Source organism: Mytilus galloprovincialis, chromosome 1 (genome assembly GCF_965363235.1).
Source record: "Mytilus galloprovincialis chromosome 1, xbMytGall1.hap1.1, whole genome shotgun sequence".
NCBI classification, from domain to species: domain Eukaryota; kingdom Metazoa; phylum Mollusca; class Bivalvia; order Mytilida; family Mytilidae; genus Mytilus; species Mytilus galloprovincialis.
In genome coordinates, this window is record NC_134838.1 from 49,713,464 (window position 1) to 49,727,893 (window position 14,430).

The 14,430-nt window shown below is 33.0% G+C and overlaps 1 long non-coding RNA gene across 1 annotated transcript; it reads left to right on the forward strand.

Moving 5' to 3' along the window:
* Window positions 1-5,997: 5,997 nt before the first annotated feature.
* Window positions 5,998-13,004, forward strand: LOC143077269 (uncharacterized). The gene is made up of 2 exons (XR_012978939.1): window positions 5,998-6,060; window positions 10,998-13,004. It is a non-coding gene; the product is annotated as an uncharacterized LOC143077269 (long non-coding RNA).
* The last annotated feature ends 1,426 nt before the right edge of the window (window positions 13,005-14,430 follow it).

Sequence of the window (14,430 nt, forward strand, 5' to 3'; positions counted from 1 at the left end):
CTTTCTGATTTATCATATTATCAGCTGTTATCGTTAGGTTAACGATAATACGTACTGAGGTTCCCTATAATGTTTTTTTTTTATCTACCTAGTTTACCCAACAGTGATTCCGCCAGTCAGTAGCACATTTTCACATACTTTTAGTTGGATATACATGTAACCGTAACTTTTTATACAAGTCATTATTTTAATGATATGATTCGTAAATAAACTTTCAATCACATTTTGTGTCGTTGGGTTACTGTTTAATATCAACCAAATTTATCTTTTTCGGAGCTGTAAATTTTTGATCAAATAAAAAAACATTAATTTCTACGATTGCACAAAGAAATACAATGGTTGAATTTAGTAGTGTCAACTCTGTGGTTATGACCCGTGTATATAGCAAAATCCTAAATACACCGGATGGTGGTGCGCCTGTTAGATGCGGAACGTACAGATAAGGTAATAGGTAACAGGTGAATATACTATTGGTATCGGTATCGGATTCGACCCGGAACTTGTTAATTATTGGCAATATTAATTATGCGGACTGCAAAAGGGTCTGGAGTGGTGTAATTTTTAATCAACACCAATGTCCTATATTAGCTATATATATAAAGTTGAATTCTTTGATTTGCCGTTTTTACCTGATGACGGCTGACAAATTTGACCTCGTCATTTTAGTATTTTAGATATATGAAATACAGTACTTTTGAATATTTGATAAATAACCTGCTTTTTAATCCATATCGCGTAACTTTGATGCGAACACTTTATCATACCCTTTATTGTACTCTTTATCACACCTCTACTCTTTTTTTATTACATTTTTACATAAATTCAGTTTTAATTTATGCAATTTTCTTCAGATTTCACCCCCCCACTCAAAGACGCAATTTATTGAATGACGTAATTTGGCATGTGACGTCACAAACGTTTCAAAATCTGTCAAATTTTCATATTAGATATATTTTAGTTGTTGAAAAAGTGAATTATATTGTTACACAGGAACTTATACCATTTAATGATATGAAAATTTGTTTATTTCACCGGATTTATACGATAATCGAAACATGAACCAAACAACAACTTGGCAACTTACTTACTTACTTACTGCCCTTGTACGCCATTGGCGTGTAGGGCAGTAACGAAGATTTTCCACTTTTGTCTGTCGTTGGCAGTTTTCTGTAGTGTGCCCCATGTCTGTTGGTATTTACTAGCCTCTGCCTCTACAGTCCTTCTCCATGTCATTTTGGGTCTTCCTCTCTTTCTTTTACCTTCTGGGGTCCAGTGGAGTGCTGTCTTTGTGATATCCTCCTGGTCTTTCCGCAGGACATGCCCAATCCACCTCCAGCGTCTTCTCATTATTTTTGTGGCTATATCTTGTTGTTGGCATCTGATGAAGAGGTCCTCGTTTGAAATTTTCTGTGGCCAAAAGATTCGCAGAATCCTTCTTAGACTTTTAGTATGGAATACGGACAGCTTGTTTTGATCTTGTTCTGTCATCCTCCAACATTCTGAACCATACAAAAGTACAGGCAAGACACAGCTGCTGTAAAGTTTGAGTTTGGTCCGGATGGTATATTGACCAGATCTCCATACAGCTTGCAGATTGTAAAGAGCTGACCTTGCCTTTGATAGTCTTCTTTTGATGTCACATTCTGCGCCACCATTGGTAGTAACAGTGCTGCCAAGGTATGTGAAGGTATCAACAAGTGGTAATGTTTTTCCATCCAGCAATACTGACCCTGGGTTGTTTACATTAAGTGTCATGACTTCAGTTTTCTTTACGTTGATTTTCAGCCCTATCTGTCCTGAATATTTTTCTAACTCTGAGGTCTTATCTTGAATATGTTGGTGTGTGTGAGACATTAATGCTAAGTCATCAGCAAAAGCTAGGTCTTCCAAAGTGGTGAAAGTGCCCCATCTTATGCCTCTTGGTGTATTAGCTGTTGTTTGTCTCATTATCCAGTCAATGACTATAATGAAGAGTGTCGATGACATGACACAGCCTTGTCTTACTCCTGATTTTACTTGGAAGTATATATCACTTGGCAACACTTAGTATATATCTTTCTATATTTAGACATGATCGACCACCTACATGACAACTGGTAGGTTTGTTGTTTTTCTTTCCTGGTAGCCATATTTAAAATTGATAAAGCTTACTAGGTAAGTTTGATAACTTTAAATAATTATCTATGTCATACCACACAATAATGATTATATATTGTCAGTTTTATCTGTGACATTATTCGTTTTCATCAACTAAGCCGCTATAGATTCTATATAGATGAATAAATTATTATTCACCATACAAGTAAACACACATATCTATGGGTTGGGTTTAAATGTAATAGACTTTGAACCTTAGACTAAGTTGGTTCTGTTATTTGACACCCAACAGGTGATACACCATTACATCCATTTTCAACATATACTTGTAAGAACTATGAATTTAATATTAAAGGACTTTTGATTTTGATCATGTTGATTATGTTGATATTCTCTTTTTTTTTTATCACCTGACAATATTTTTCGATGCGCTGAAGCTCAGTATAGTAAACGATTAGTAATTTTTAAGTTAGAAACAATGACAAACATGATTTTTCAACTTTTTACTTTTCCAATTTGGCATTAACTTGTCATATCAGTTTATACGTTATACTCGTGAATGTTCACTACATACACTGTAAATTTAAGTGTTAATGAATAGAACACTGCTTGAACGCTTTTTTTGTAAAACTTTATGAACGTGTAATGCTGTTCCAAATGTTTACACTAGTGTTCATCAATTGAATGTGTGGTGTTCAGTTTTTAATGCCTTTGTGTTTCATTTTTGAACACTTGATGTTAGAGACCTTAACATTAGTGTTCAACAATTTAACGTGTCCGAATGTTCAAAATCTTAATACGTCGACGCGTTCAACAGCCATGTAACACTTTTTGAACATACATAACATGTTTAAAACCAGAAATGTTAAGATCCAGAACACCAGATGTTAACATTCAGAACAGTTGACATAGGTGTTCAAAGGTGGAACATTGGGGGGGGGGGGGAGGGGGGGGGGCTGTACAAACTTTTTTTTTCGACTTCGGCGAAGAACAATCTATTTTTTTAGTGGCAAACCGAAAACAATTTTTTTCTTTCAATTTTAGCATTACATATAGTGCCAGCTGAGGATGAAAGAAACAATTTTTTTTTCTCAGGGTCCAAAACAAATTATTTTTTTCGCCAAAAACTGGAAGCAAACTTTTTTTACTCCCCCCCCCCCCCCCCCCCCGAAAATCAAATGGTTGCTGCCTTAGTCTTGCCGATTATAAATCTGAAATAAAACCGGCAAAATAGCAAAACTCTATATAATTTAAATCGCTTTTTTACCCAACCCTGTATATTAAGGCAAAGTGTTCTTAAAACTTACAAATCAACTCTAGCCGTAGAATTAATTTATAAATCAATTTTAGCCGTAGAATTTATAAATCAATTCTGGCCGTAAAATTTATAAAAATCAATTTAAGCCGTAGAATTTATAAATCAATTTTAGCCGTAGAATTTATAAATCAATTTTAGCCGTAAAATTTATAAATCAATTTTAGCCGTAGAATTTATAAATCAATTCTGGCCGTAGAATTTATAAAAATCAATTCTAGCCGTAGAATTAGAAATCAATTCTAACCGTAGAACTGTTCTAGAAGTAGAACTGACCAAATATCTGGTCAGTTCTAGCTAGAACTGTCAGGATCAGTTCTAGGGTAGAACTGTCAGGATCAGTTCTAGGTAGAACTGTCCAAATCAGTTCTAGGTAGAACTGACCAAATCAGTTCTAGCTAGAACAGTTCTAACCTAGAACTGACTAAAAGGTGTCAGGCTGACAGTTCTACGTACTGTTCTAGAACAGTTCTCCTGACAGATTTAATGAGAGGTTAGAAGTGATCTCCACTGTAGATACATAATTCTAAAAACCATGTTCATAGAAAATGGCATTCATTACAAAGGATTATACCCGTATTAAATAAGAAATACTGGATTTGTCAAGGACTCGACTTATTTTAACATTTCATTTACTGTCAGTTATCTGTTTTTGTCCATTTCCAATTCCTTGTAATTTGTTATAAGCCAAACCAATTTGCTGTTTTGCTGTTATTGGGACCCCCTTGCCCCCCTCATATATTTTTATACGACCGCAAAAACTTTAATTTTTCGTCGTATATTGCTATCACGTTGGCGTCGTCGTCCTGCGTCGTCGTCGTCGTCGTCGTCGTCCGATTCTTTTAGTTTTCGCACTCTAACTTTAGTAAAAGTGAATAGAAATCTATGAAATTATAACACAAGGTTTATAACCACAAAAGGAAGGTTGGGATTGATTTTGGGAGTTTTGGTCCAAAAATTTTAGGAATTAGGGGCCAAAAAGGGCCCAAATAAGCATTTTCTTGGTTTTCGCACTATAACTTTAGTTTAAGTAAATAGAAATCTATGAAATTTTGACACAAGGTTTATGACCACAAAAGAAAGGTTGGGATTGATTTTAGGAGTTTTAGTTCGAACAGTTTAGGAATTAGGGGCCAAAAAAGGGCCCAAAAAAGCATTATACTTGGTTTTCGCACAATAACTTTAGTATAAGTAAATAGAAATCAATGAAATTTAAACACAAGGTTTATGACCACAAAAGGAAGGTTGGGATTGATTTTGGTAGTTGAGGTCTGAACAGTTTAGGAATTAGGGGCCAAAAAGGGGCCCAAGTAAGCATTATTCTTGGTTTTCGCACCATAATTTAGTATAAGTAAATAGAAATCTTTGAAATTTAAACACAAGGTTTATGACCATAAAAGGAAGGTTGGGTTTGATTGGGAGTTTTGGTCCCAACAGGTTTTTAGGAATAAGGGGCCCAAAGGGTCCAAAATTGAACTTTGTTTGATTTCATCAAAAATTGAATAATTAGGGTTCTTTGATATGACGGATCTAACTGTGTATGTAGATTCTTAATTTTTGGTCCCGTTTTCCAATTGGTCTACATTAAGATCCAAAGGGTCCAAAATTAAACTAAGTTTGATTTTAACAAAAATTGAATCCTTGGGGTTCTTTGATATGCTGAATCTAAAAATGAACTTAGATTGTTTATTATTGGCCCAGTTTTGAAGTTGGTCCAAATCGGGGTCCAAAATTAAACTTTGTTTGATTTCATCAAAAATTGAGTAATTGGGATTCTTTGATATGCCAAATCTAACTGTGTATGTAGATTCTTAATTTTTAGTCCCGTTTTCAAATTGGTCTACATTAAATACCAAAGGGTCCAAAATTAAACTAAGTTTGATTTTAATAAAAATTGAATTCTTTTGCTTTTTTGATATGCTGAATTTAATCATGTACTTAGATTTTTGATTATGGGCCCAGTTTTCAAGTTGGTTCAAATCAGGATCCAAAATTATTATATTAAGTATTGTGCAATAGCAAGACATTTTCAATTGCACAGTATTCAGCAATAGCAAGAAATCTTCAATTGCACAGTATTGTGCAATAGCAAAAAATGTTCAATTGCACAGTATTGAGCAATAGCAAGAAATTTTTCTCATTTCAGATTTCATAAATAAAAAGCGAAAATTTCAAAAAAAAAATTTTAAGTTCATTAGACCACATTCATTCTGTGTCCAAAACCTATGCTGTGTCAACTATTTAATCTCAATCCAAATTTAGAGCTGAATCCACCTTGAATGTTGTGTCCATACTTGCCCCAACCGTTCAGGGTTCAACCTATGCGGTCGTATAAAGCTGCGCCCTGCGGAGCATCTGGTTGTTGTTGAAAAAGTGAATAATATTGTTACACAGGAACTTATCCCATTTTAATGATATATTTTTGAAGACTTTTTATATGATTTTCATTTATGTGACTGCTTATTCAATTACACAAAGAAAATTTGCTTAATTCACCGGATTAATACGATAATCGAAACATGAACCAAACGACAACTTGGCAATACTTAGTATATATGTCTTTCTATATTTAGACATGATCGACCGTGATAGGTTTGTTGTTTTTTTCCTTCCTGGTAGCCATATTTAAAATTGATAAAGCTTACTAGGTAAGTTTGATAACTTTAAATAAATATCTATGTCATACCACACAATAATGATTATATATTGTCAGTTTTATTTGTGACATTATTCGTTTTCATCAACTAAGCCGCTATAGATGAATAAATTATTATTACAAGTAAACACACATATCTATGGGTTGGGTTTAAATGTAATAGACTTTGAACCTCAGACTAAGTTGGTTCTGTTATTTGACACCCAACAGGTGATATATACTTGTAAAAACTATGAATTTAATATTAAGTAATTACAAGAGACTAATTACGCCAATATTTTCTGATTTTAAAGGACTTTTGATTTTCGATTTTCAAACTCCTGTTTGATCATGTTGATCATGTTGATATTTCTCTTGTTTTTGATCACCTGACAATATTTTTCGATGCACTGAAGCTCAGTATAGTAAACGATAAGTAATTTTTAAGTTAGAAACAATGACAAACATGATTTTTCAACTTTTTACTTTTCCAATTTGGCATTAACTTGTCAAATCAGTTTAAACGTTATACTCGTGAATGTTCACTGTATGTACTATAACACGGGTGTCATTCGGTTTAACGAGAGAAATGATCGTGAAAGAATATCTAACGGTGGTCAAGTATTGCTAGACGATCGTGAAAGCTCTGGTACCGGATCGTGAAAGAATTTTTATGTAAATTCTATGTCAGAATCTGTGAAAAAATCGCTTAATTTTCAAAACGCGGAACGAATCGGAACAAAAAATTATGTCTGTCAAATTGTTCAACTTCCTCAACATTACTGTGCAATAAGACAAAGAAAATATGCAGTACTTTACGAAAAAACACAAAAGGCGCAATGCATGTCTATGGAAATAATTAGTAAAAACACGCTATTTGTACCTATAATGGTCATATTTCAATATATCTTGATATAGTTGAAATTTAATCTTTGGTGTATCTGATAGTACAGTAAATTAAAAGTATGTTCCTCCCTTAAAAGCGTTAATTTGTTTACGAAAACCTTGAATTTTGTTGAATTTTCATCAAACTTGATCGTGAAAGATCAGACAACGCATTATATTTTGATCGTGAAAGATAATGCGTGACCAGACTTAATACAAGTAATAAAAAAATCAATATTTCTTTTACCATTTTATATACCTGCAACTGGTTGAAACCTGTAACTATTTTGATAAGAATGAACATTAAAGCTATTATTTTTTTTAATTCAACACTTTACATCGAAAGTTAAAAAAAACAACAACTAAAAACGTGTCTAAATCAGTGTGACAAATTCAGCCCTGAGAATCGGTCTAGTACAATTCAGGCAGACCGCCACTATTTAGCCAATAATATGGGTATGCAACGTTTAAACCAAAATATTAACCATCAACCAAAAACTTACAGCAAAACCAGCATTTTTCATGTACAATTTGAGATTGAACGATAACCAACATTTTGTGCAACAGTACTTTCTTAAGTTCTATTTGTCTTTATATACAACGTAGCAGATGTGAATTGATTTCCAAAGAGATAACTATATACTACAGACTAAAAAATACCAGAGCGCAAATGCTGAAATGTCTCGTCTGCTTTAGTTATGATAGTATATTTGTTCAACGTCTGTAATATCAAGGGTTTTACTAGAAGTGTCAAATACGCTTAAGATTGTCAACGGTTCATAAAAAGATGTCAAGGTCAGATGAACCATGCCATACAGATATCTACAAACAGCCCATACACCAAATATAGGTGTTCCGATCCCCACAGTACCTTATAAACTGACAAATATAAAAGTTAGGTTTGGTCAATAAGGTCGAAAGTATATAAACCCTGACAGACAGCCGGACATAGACATCTTACTATCATTCAATTTATCATATACTTAGCATTAATATGATAGCTTTTGCATATGTGTAATGGGCGGAAGTGCACAAGCCATATCTTCCCACCCGGGCTGATAACCCATATCAAGTGCCTCTCGTGCAAAAAACCCATATCAGTGCCTCTCGTGCAAGTTACTTCCGGTGTTTCCGGTATCGGTTGTTTACTTTTCTATTGTGACGTCAGATATTTTTTTATGACGACGTCAAAATTAACGGGAACTTTTATGGGGATAGTTTAGTACTTGCTAACAAATGCCATTGACAATTATGAATCATTTTATAGTACAACAAACATGGATTAGTAATGATCGTAAACTTTGCCAAATTTTCAATGTTTCAAAATGCCTCTATAGGAAATGCTAACATACATATATATAAGGAGGTAGTGATGCTGTTGTTGGACAATTATAGTATATTTGATTCATAATTTATTTTCTTTATAAAGTTTTTGACTGTTTTAGTTATTGCGTTTGTTTATTTGCCTTACATAAAACTATTGTCGGAAGTATATGATAAAGTGATTAATACATGGCCTTTTCCATATCAGCCTGGGTATCATCCAGAGACCCATATCAGCACCTCGACTCCGTCTCGGGCTGATATGGGGGTCTCTGGATGATACCCAGGCTGATATGGAAAAGGCCATGTATTAATCTCTATTTCTCTAATTTTTGTGCTATTTTCACATTTCCTGACCGGTGTGAGAAAAATATTTCTCCTCACTAGTGAAAAATCTGTTCTCGGCAAATAATTGGTCGAAATTTGATTATGACGTCTAAATGTTTTGTTTTCCTCTGAATTTTTCTATTGTGACGTCATGAAAAAAGGCGACCATGCCTGATGACGTCGCATATAAAGAACACAAATTTCTGAAAATCTTTGAAAAAGAAGGATAAAAATCATTAGAGAAACAGATTCCTACACTATAACTCGTGTATTACGATATTTCTCCACTCTCGACAGTTAAATTTTAGTTATTTAAAGAGCTCGGCAAGCCTCGCGCTTTAAATAATAAAATTTAACTGTCTCGAGTGGAGAAATATCGTAATACACTTGTTGCAGTGTAGGAATCTATATATATCAAATACAGTTGACGTCATATATGAAACATGCAGACAGACATGTACACCATACACCAAATACCGTGGCGCTATAGCATACAGGTATAAAAGGCCAAACAACATAAAACGAACATTGCCAAATGATGCATGATAATGATGTCAATGTTATTTGAAACCTTGCAGAAGTAAAAAATGTACACCTTACAATCATAACAGCAGAGTTATCTTAAAGCTCAACGAATCTGCAATACGGACTTGACCACAAAACTAAATCTTGATCCATGAAATGAGGCAAAGTCGAGTACAGGTGAATCCTGTTTGAAGGACATGTAGATTATAGGATCTAATATACAAAATGTAGTTATCCTATAACTCGTGATTCACATGACAATAAAAACTTCATCCTACAATCAGCCAACTATTATACAAAAAACTTGTTCACAAATGCACAAATAATAATTTGTTTGTATTATTTGTACTTGTACAAATAAAATCTCCTGTTACCCCGCTTGTATCTTGAGCAAGCGATAATATGGGTTGTCTTTATGAGTATTAATTCATTTTTGGCTCCTCTTCGAGGTCTATGTTTGAACAAAAGTTTCAAGTGCCGGGAGTAACTTACAGGATAATAGCAATATACATAAAATGCTTCAATTTATTGAGGATCTTGGCCTATCTAGTTTTTCTCAATACCTATAACAAATATTAATTATCATATGATTGAAGAATAATATGAACGTCTTTATAGCATCAGGGGTCTGTTGTTCAACTTGTCGTTAAATTAAACGAGTCGTTAAATTTTACTAATCACTGTGTTAAATTTAATCAATCGTTAAAATAACTACAAGTTGAACAACAGACCCCAGATCTTTCACGATCCTTTTCACGATCTTCAAAAAAGCGGAACGTGATCTTTCACGATCATAAAAATCAATTTTGTGTAAATATTTCTTTTTTTTTACCAAGTTTCAGATTATGTTTATACAAAATAACTATGAGAACCATTTGATTCATTCAAATAGAATGCTCTTATTCGGATAGAAGTAGTTTATTTTATTCGAATTTGAGAAAAAATCATGTTTGTTTACATTTTTTATGTCATTGAAATGTCGAGAAGCAATCTACCTTTTGTTGTTTTGTAAAAACTATACACTTTTAAAACTGGATTTTATCACATACTGATCATAATGTTGAACCATTTTGACAGACAGTTTTATTTTGTTGTAAATTTGTCTGTGTAATTTAAATTAGATTATTTAATGACCTTTCATATGTCTTCTCGATTAAATATCTTTCACGATCCGGTACCAGAGCTTTCACGATCGTCTCGCAATACTTGACCACCGTTAGATATTCTTTCACAATCATTTTTCTCGTTAAACCGAATGCCACCCGTGTATAAGATGTGTGCTTTTTACACAAAAAAACTAATCTTCAGATACTCAATATATTATGTGTAGTCTAAGTCAGTAGAGTGTAACAGGGTACATCAAGAGAAGCTTGGAATCTTGATAGTTTTTGTAACAAGCAATATTTGATGAATAAAATTAGTATGTTGTTAAAACAAAAAAAAAATATATTATGTGATCTGTAATTTTATGGATTATGCCCTATTATATATTATGAAACTCTGACTGAATCTTGATTCGCATATTGGATGATACATGCAAAACAGCGGAACTTTCTACTATAGGCGCGCCCGGTTTATTTGAAAGGATTATTATTTTATATAAATTAGAAATGGACTGTTGCTTTTGAAGATAGATCTATTTGTAATCAAATCCGGAAATGTTTGTAAAATAGGTAAATTAAATACACAGTTTACTATTTACTGATCACCATTGCTTTGCATTGCAGCGAACCAATTCCAAACATGATAAATAATTCGAAGCGGTATTCAATTGTGATTTGAAACTCACATTCGGGTATACGGAAGTGAGTTCAAAAATTATATTCTCATCCACTACACTTACAAGGCAATTATAACATCCACTTTATTTCATTTTGTTTTCTGTTTTAGAAAATGGAGAAAGTTAAGTGTGAACCATGCAAAGTACGTAACAGAAATAACGTTTCTATTCATTGGTGTGTAATTTGTGAAGAGTCTTTATGTTCAGACTGCACAGAAAACCATCGCTCAATGAAAATATCGCGAAATCATGAACTCATCGATATCAACCGAATGCCTATTCAAATAAATATCGCAGACCAATGCTGTTTTAAACACGATAACTTGCCATTTGAGTATTTTTGTATCGACCATGATGTTCTATCTTGTAAAGAATGTCTTGCAGAAAGCCATCGCTCTTGTCAGAAAGTAATGTCAGTTGATATAGCATGTAAAGGTGCGAAACAATCTCAGTCATTTATAGATGCGACGGAACTTGTAGACCATGTTTTAGAAACAACACATACTATTGGTAAAGACGAACAGGATTTTATTGAAAATATCGCGAAGGAAGCAAATTCAGTCAAAACGGCTGTCAGAATAGTAAAAGAAGAAGCAATCAGGCATATTGAAGCTCTAGAAAAGTCACTTCTTCATGATTTAGATTTAAAAAAAGACAAGATAATACAAAAATCAAAGACAACAATAAAAGAAACGGAAGATATCAAAAAGAGTACAAAAGACAAACAAGATATATTTGATCTTGTGAACAAACATGGTTCTGATAAGCAAGCATTTATTGCTGTTCATGCGTACAAACAAGATCTCACAGATCTAGAGAAAAGAGTAACTGGTATCACAGAAAAGTCGACCAGATTTACAATAAATCTAAATCCGCAGAAGTTACAGGAATCTATACATTCTATCGGGTCAATAGAACTTAGCGAGGTACCCTCCGCCGTAAAATTTGTTCAGAAGAAAAATTGTCAATCTCAAATGCCAATTGTTCAAGCTCAGAGTATGCCACAATTTGTTTATAAACAAGATTTAGACACAAAGACCGCACACATGTGTGGAATGACAATAAATGATAATAACGAAGTCATCTTAGTTGACTTTAGCGGATTGGGTAGAATATTAGTATATGACAAGAAAGATAATTACAAGTATCAAATTGAGACCAAACATCAACCTTGGGATATTGCTTTAATCCCTGGAAAAAACTTAGGTGTTCTGACATCTAAACAAGAAGAAGTCTTACAGTTTGTTGACTTTGATAGGAAGAAAATTTCTGGAACCGTATCAGTAAAGAAAAGTCAGACGGGGGGAGTTGCTGCTTCAAATAAAAACATATATGTTGGAACCGAAGGGAACTTTAACATTCTGGATCTTGAGGGAAGATTTATTCGGTCAATAAAAACCAAAAATGAGAAAGTGAAACCTTGGTTTATGACATTGGATAAATCTGAAAACATCTATTACACCGGACAAAAAATCCTGAGTTGTATAAGAAGCGATGGTACAGAAGTTTATACATACTCCGCACCAGATAACGATTATCTGTGGAAGTTAGCAGTTGACAACAATGGTTATGTTTATGTTGCTGTCCAGAACAGTGGAGTATATAGAATTAAGCCAGACGGTAAATTAATGGACATCGTTATCAAGGATGAAAACCATCGTTATTCTGTTGGAATTTGCTTAAATATTCAATTTACAAAAATGATTCTTTCACGAGGCGGTACTATATCCGTGTTTAATCAGAAATGATACAACATCTGCGAATTTGTTCTATGAATGAGAGTTAAACTTTGTTCTGATACATTTTGTGTCGGTAGGAAAGCTTTTAATTGTTTAAACAATATCATTTAAGAGGTGATCAACATCTTTTTCGGAAAATTGCTTCGTTCAAGTCGCATTTGTATATTGAATACTACAGCAAGAGTTTTTATGGGCTGTCAGGGGATGGAAAATTGGATATAAACGTGCAGTTTTATTGGAAGAAAAATGAAGATACGCTATAGGAAGAAATTGTTATTTCTATATATGTAAATTGATTACTTATAAGCCCTATTGTAGATATTCAAAATAACGAATTGATTGTTAAAGTAAAGTTAATTATTAAATAAAATCAGGTAGGTGGTAAGTTATTTTGCAGCTGGTTATTTCGGTTGAATAGTTTTACATTCTGTCATGTTAGGATCTGTAACAGCTTTGCTCCCTATTGCAGTCCGTACGATATTGTTTCAATTTGTTTCAATTGAAATTCGGTTTTGTAAATTTTTTATACTTTTTTTTAACACAAAGCTATGAAACTATAATTCTTTATATTTGAATATAAAGGGGAATAATTTGAAATTTGTTCTAATAAAAAAAAGTATTTTATATATATTTATACGAACATAAATGCAATTTGAAGCACATAAAAAGTACATGATGTTGTAGTCTGCTTGAAGTCTCCGGTGTCGCATCACATTGCATGTACTAAGGAATCTTTAGAATATATTTTTCTCTCTCAATATATTGAAGGAAAATTTAACTGTCCTTTATAGAAAGCTTACGAAAATCAAATCAATCAAAATCAAATCAATCATAGATATTTATCTAGAGTGGACACATAGTGATAGTGGACAAAAACCCTCGGATGACGTAGGAAAATGTACTATATTAAATAACGATGCTTTGATTGCTATTTGAAATACTAATTTAAAAGGTTAGCCGCAAATCTGGAAAAATTCAAACCTTACAGTAAGAGTCTAGTATAGTATCCTTAAAATGTTTGTGTTGTTCTGCTTACCGTAATTGTGATTTAAGGGGGTTCGCGGGTATAAATCATTTATATAGGATTTCTCCATATTTTTCTATAAATGAACTTTATCTTATAGTTAATAGAAAAATAAAATAAAAAAGTGGGGTCACCGTTCATTTGCGCTCACAATCTGCCTTCGAAAGAAGCATACATTTTTGTAAAGGTGTTTTTTTCTGTTGAAGTAATAGGAGAAATAAAATTAAGGTAATATCGAAATAAAAAAAAGAAATTTATTACAGAAATCGCTAAAATTTTACAATTATTTATAATTTAGTTTAAGTACAGCTTATATGGAAATTATATTAAAAAAGATAGGTCACCGATGAGTTGAAAAAGATATTTCAATTTTAGAGCCAAAAAATGGCATTTTTCCACCAAAGGGAGATAATTTGGAACTTTGTCAATGATGTATACATTTTGAAAGTCATCTGGGGCCAACACGAAGTGATTGTTTTGAATGATTTTTGTACCATATGATAAAGTAGCAACTACAATAGGAAATAAATAAAATTTGTAATGAAAAACAAATGTTTGATTTTTTTCTGAAATTTTTATACCCTCGAGCCTCCTTAATGTATGTGATCATGACTACTCAAACCACCATCCACTGGAGTATTCGCTGATACTGTTACGGTCATCTCGATTGTGTTTTACGGTCATCTTAGCGATTTTTTCAAATGGAATTTCCTGTTTCATGCACATTTCTCTGTAGTGATTTGTGATTTCAGTGTGATTTTTTTATAAATTTACATCATA